Below are 6,569 nucleotides of genomic sequence, written 5' to 3'. Positions count from 1 at the left end.
AGGAAGAAGAGAAAGAGGTAAAGAAGAATTGGAGAAGAAGAATTGAAAGAAGGGGAGGAGGAAGGAATTTTTAGTGACATGACAAGGATAATAATAATAAGAGCTAGCATATATACACACACACATATGTATATGAATTGAAGTGCTATGTCTTTATATATATATATTATCTCACTTGTTCCTCACAATAGCCTATGAAGTAGTTGCTATTATCATCCTCCCTTTATAGATGAAGAAACTGAGGCTAAGAGAGGTTGGAATTTTTTTTTAGCATCACATTTCCATCATTTCTGAGATTCAAATTTTGGTGTTCTTTATTCTAAATCTAGTGCTTTATCCACTATACCACTTTGAATAAATGCAAAAAAAGTTGCATATTGCCATCAAAAACAATCAAAGCATCTAAGAACGATATAGGCTGGAAATAAAGAGATAATCTCTTTTTTTCTTTCAGATAAGGAAACTGAGTTCTTGGGAATTTAAAAAATTTAAAGAAGAAAAGAGAAAAGATAGAGACAGAAAGAGCAGTAAAGTCAAAATAATTTTTTAAGGTAATAAAACCTTAAGCCTATGTAAAAGCTAAGAAAGATTACCCAGGGGAGAGAATAGAATAAGTTTGCTTGAACAGTTTGCTGACCAATCAATTTATCTTTTGGTGAAAATTACTGAAGTTTAGTATTGAAGGTAAAACTCAAAAAGAATTTCAAAACATAGTATGAGGATCTTTCTTATGAAATAAAAGATGTATTATGAGGCATTAAATTCCATTTTGCTATTTAATTTTCAGTTTTTTTTATTTTCTAATTTGATGGGATTTTTTTTCTTTTTTAGCCAAAACATTTTTTAAAATGTAAATTTTTTTTTTAAATCCAACAAACTTTTCTTGGTAAAAGAAGTATAATGTTGTAGATTGACCTCAGAATCAGAAAAGTCTACGTTCAAATTCTATTTCTAACATATGTTTTATGGCTGTGCAACTCACATTTCAAAGACCACAATCAACTCCCTATGACTATAATTGGTAGAACAGTTATTGATCCACATTATTAAAGAAAGTTTCTTCATGAGGAACTTTTATAACAATGAAATCACAGATCTGGACCAAAACTGAAAGTTGTAGAAGATGGAAGGAGGTGATGAAATCCTGAGTCACTAGGTGGTGATGTCAGAAAAAGTCTGAAGTATTGCTAAGATTATTCTCTGAGGCAAGCAGGGAAGGGCACTGATAGAGATCTGCTCAACTTTACAATCCCACCTCCTGTGGAGGTTTTGTATAACCCTTCCACCTTACTATTTCTAATAAGAAAACCAAGTTATATCAAACCCCTAAGGTTAGATTTCCCCTATAAATTGAGCCATGGCTCATACCATCTTTGCTGAATTATTTTGGGCTAGTCCACCATGGCATTCTGCTTCATGGTGTCTTTCTCCTCACCCTTCCCCCTTGCTTCATGCTGTCTTTCTCCCTATAGCTGACTCTTTTAGGGTGCCAAACTCCTCTATCGACTCAGCCTGCCAGTTTCCATCTCATGATGGATTCCCTTTCTCCTGGTTAATTTAAAAAAAAATGCTTTTTATTTTCAAAATACATGCAAAGATAGTTTTCAACATTCACCCCTGCAAAATCTTGTGTTCCAATTTTTTTTCTCTCTCTTCTTCCATCCCTCCCATGGACAATAAGTAATCCAATATAGGTTAAACACATGCAATTCTTATTTATTTTTATTTAGAACAATATAAGTCCTCCTATACACATTTCCTCATTTAATATGCTGCACAAGAAAAATCAGTTCAAAAAGAGAAAAAAATTGATAAAGAAAACAAAAAAACATGCAAACAACATAAAAAAAATGAAAATACTATGTTATGATACACATTCAGTTCCCACAGTCCTCTTTCTGGATGCAGATGACTCTCTTCATCACATCTATTAAAATTGGCCTGAATCACCTCATTGTTCAGAAGAGCCAGGTCCATTAGAGTTGTGTTATGGGCCAGAACTCTGAATTTCTTACAAGGTACTAACTAAGTGGAATTGATGAGACAATGGTTATCTAGTTTAGCATGGTGGTTAATAGTTCTCTAAGTTCAGTATAATTGATTTAATCTTACAACAAATAATGGTTTCCTAATGATATAATGATTGGTTTGCCATTCTCTTTAATGTCTTATATTTCTACATGTCCTAATAGCATTTATTGAGCATCTACTAGATGTAGAAGATTCTGTTAGCTACCACAGAAGGCTGATTTAAAAGCACTTTTAGAAAATTAAATATTGACAAACCCAAAGATTCTAAATTTTGGGATAAGATTTCATTATTTGATAAAAACTGCTGGGATAACTGGAAATTAGTATGGCAGAAATTAGGCAAGGACCCACACTTAACACCACATACCAAGATAAGATCAAAATGGGTCCATGACCTAGGCATAAAGAACGAGATTATAAATAAATTAGAGGAACATAGGATAGTTTATCTCTCAGACTTGTGGAGGAGAAAGAAATTTGTGACCAAAGATGAACTAGAGACCATTACCAATCACAAAATAGAAAATTTTGATTATATCAAATTAAAAAGCCTTTGTACAAACAGAACGAATGCAAACAAGATTAGTAGGGAAGTAACAAACTGGGAAAACATCTTTACAATTAAAGGTTCTGATAAAGGCCTCATTTCCAAAATATATAGAGAACTGACTCAAATTTATAAAAAATCAAGCCATTCTCCAATTGATAAATGGTCAAAGGATATGAACAGACAATTTTCAGATGAAGAAATTGAAACTATTACCACTCACATGAAAGAGTGTTCCAAATCACTATTGATCAGAGAAATGCAAATTAAGACAACTCTAAGATATCACTACACTCCTGTCAGATTGGCTAAGATGACAGGAAAAAACAATGATGAATGTTGGAGGGGATGCGGGAAAACGGGGACATTGATGCATTGTTGGTGGAGTTGTGAACGAATCCAGCCATTCTGGAGAGCGATCTGGAATTATGCCCAAAAAGTTATCAAACTGTGCATACCCTTTGATCCAGCAGTGTTTCTATTGGGCTTATACCCCAAAGAGATACTAAAAAAGGGAAGGGGACCTGTATGTGCCAAAATGTTTGTAGCAGCCCTGTTTGTAGTGGCTAGAAACTGGAAAATGAATGGATGCCCATCAATTGGAGAATGGCTGGGTAAATTGTGGTATATGAATGTTATGGAATATTATTGCTCTGTAAGGAATGACCAGCAGGATGAATACAGAGAGGCTTGGAGAGACCTACATGGACTGATGCTAAGTGAGATGAGCAGAACCAGGAGATCATTATACACTTCGACAACGATATTGTATGAGGATGTATTCTGATGGAAGTGGATTTCTCTGACAAAGAGACTTAACTGAGTTTCATTGGAGAAATGATGGACAGAAACAGCTACACCCAAAGAAGGAATACTGGGAAATGAATGTGAACTATTTGCATTTTTGATTTTCTTCCCGAGTTATTTTTACCTTCTGAATCCAATTCTCCCTGTGCAACAAGAGAACTGTTTGGTTCTGCAAATATGTATTGTATCTAGGATATACTGCAACATGTTTAGCATATATAGGACTGCTTGCCATCCTGGGTGGGGGGAGGAGGGAGGGAGGGGAAAAAACGAAACATAAGTGATTGCAAGGGATAATGTCGTGTAGAAATTATCCTGGCATGGATTCTGTCAATGCGAAGTTATTATTAAATAAAATAAAATTTATTATAAAAAAAAAAAGAAAATTAAATATTAATTGAGCAATCAACAAATATTTAATGTTAAAATGATTTGTATCAAGTAGGGGAAATGAACATATACAGGTTTTCAGTTAGTAAGCTTATTTGAAACATCACTACTAGGAAAAAGCTAAAAATAGCAGAATAAGATGCACTGAATAAAAGTGCATTGAATGGGCATTTAAAATTTGGTTTCAAACCTGATGGATAAAACAGAGCAGATGGGTGGTATAAGAATGTGATTAACTTTATGTGATCAAAATAAGCAGAAAAACAGAATATCCCAAGGAAATCTTTTATAGCAATTTTTGTTGGGTTATGAGAAGCAGTTATACAATTTCCCATTAGGTGTAGCTAGTGTGCTATATTCTCCATACATAGTTGTTCAATGTACTTTGCAGAATTTTTGTTTGTTTACTTAGATCTCATACTGTGTGTTTGAACCCAGAAATGGCCTCAGTGAAAGTAGTTTTGCCCATGATCCCCATACATTGTTTTGTACAGTGAGTAGTTATTTGCTCCTAAGAATTTATCATCAAATTCAGCTGTGGTGGCACTGCCATTCCATTTCTGTGACTTCCACTTTTTTTTAAAATCAGAGTTTCTGTTACATGTAGACTTTAAAATGTCTCATATCTTATAATTGCTAAAGAATTTGTTAGTGTACTGGGCAGGTGGCTCATATTTTTATTCCCAATTTTTAGGGAAGATGGGGTTGTTAGATATTAGGAAATCTGAAACTCCGAGCTCCAGTGGGCTAAGCTGATTGAGTGTCTGCACTAAATTTGACTTCAAAATGTTGAGTCCCTTAAAGAGGAGGTATTATAGCAGGTTACCTAAGAAAGGGTCAAATAGGCTCATGTTGGAGGAAAAAAACAGCCACTTAAAGCTTCTATGATGATTAATACTGAGATCAGGCCTTTGTTTAACCACTACATTTTCAGCCTAGATAACATAAAGATATTTGGTTTAAAAAGAAAATAAAATATTTGGATGAAGTTGAATAAATGAATATTAGAGAATATATAAAATTTCCTAAGAGAAACTCTACTTAAATTCTCAGATATTGATAAGATTTATTTATCTACATATTTGTTGCTTCTACATAGTAGAATGTAAGTTCCTTGAGCACAGAGATGATTTTTGTATTGTCTTCGATATTTAGTAAACGTCTGGCATATAGCACATGCTCAATAAATGTGAATTCAATAAATGAATGCTTCATAATGATGCTGAGAGGCCTGTGATTTGTAGGAAACCATTCCATTGCAATATAAGTGATTTCGTGTATGTGTGTGTGTGTATCAGTGTACGTGTGTGTATTCAAAGTTGAATTCAAATTTGAAATACTAGCCATGCAAAAAAATTTCTTTCCTTCTTCCTTTCTCTCTCCCTCTTTCCCTCCCCCCCCTGAACTTTAACAGAGGAACAGTTTACATAAATGTGAAAGTTTTAGGATCAAAAGTTTGAGTTAAGAGATTTGGTCACAGCAACTTATGAAGATTGTCTAGTAAGGCACAAAACGGTTAAAACCTGTTTTTGTGGCAGTTGTATTTATTCAGATAAAACTATGAATGATAATTATAGCTCACCTAATATTAGTATTTCTTTAATTTTAAAAAGTTTTTCTTGTAATAATACTTTGAGGAACATAGCATTAGGATTGTTATTCTTATTTTTAAAGATAGGGAAACTACAGATGGTTGTGACCATTGCTAATAAATGTTGAGGAAATGATTTGAAAATAATCATGCTGATTCTTGACTCATTTCACTATACCACAGTACATTTTATATGTGTGTTTGTGTGTGTATGTGTGTGTGTGTGTGTGTGTGTGTGTGTGTGTGTGTATTACTATTACTACTATGTTCAGGACAGCAATTAGAGATTGTTGCAGGCACCAAATGGAATAAATGCAATTACCACTAAAACAAAGGAAAAGGCAAGTTCTCTAGGTAGACCTCACAATTAACCAGGAAAAAAGGAAATACTCCATAAAGTGGGAGTATGTCACTGATTGGCAGGCTAAATCTTTAAAGGAGTTTAGCACCCTAAAAGAACTAGTTAGCTATAAAAAGGAAAAAATATAGAGGAATGGTGAGAGAGGAGAGGAGAGACATCCCGTAAGATGGGGGAGTGGGGAGATGAAAGACACTATGTGGCAAAGTACCATGATGGGCTATAACACCAAAAGAAATCCAGCAAAGATGGTATGGATCATGAATAGATTTATAGGGCAAATTTAACTTTGGAGGTTTGGCATAACTTGGATTTCTGCCTGGATATAACAAGGTGGGGCTATCTACAACCTCCACGGAAGGTGGGACTATAAGGTGAAAATGATTCCCATCACTACCCTTCTCTGCCTGCCTCAAGGAGTAATTTGATCGATTTCTTTGCCAAGCCCACCTAGTAACCCAGATTCTCCTCACTACTGCTGCTGTTGCTACTACTATTGCTATTGCTGATGATACTGCTACTACCACTGTTGCTTCTATTTGCTGTTGTTGCTGCTGCTGCTATTGCTACTATTACTGCTACTCCTGCTGCTACTGGTGGTACTTGTATTGCTGCTGCTGCTCTTTCAGCTACTTCTGCTGCCACTAGTTAGCTAATTTTTATAAAGTGATTTAAACACTTGATAAATATCTCATTTGACTCTCACAACAACCCTAAGAGTTAAGTGCTATTTTTAGCTTCATTTACCTCCATCACCATCATATAAACTGAGGCAGGAAAGATTTAATGATTTGTCTGGGGTCACCATCTAGTAAATGACAAAGACTGTATTTGGACTCGTTTTC

Source organism: Antechinus flavipes, chromosome 3 (genome assembly GCF_016432865.1).
Source record: "Antechinus flavipes isolate AdamAnt ecotype Samford, QLD, Australia chromosome 3, AdamAnt_v2, whole genome shotgun sequence".
Taxonomy (NCBI): Eukaryota; Metazoa; Chordata; class Mammalia; order Dasyuromorphia; family Dasyuridae; genus Antechinus; species Antechinus flavipes.
Note: the sequence above shows the minus strand (reverse complement) of the source record.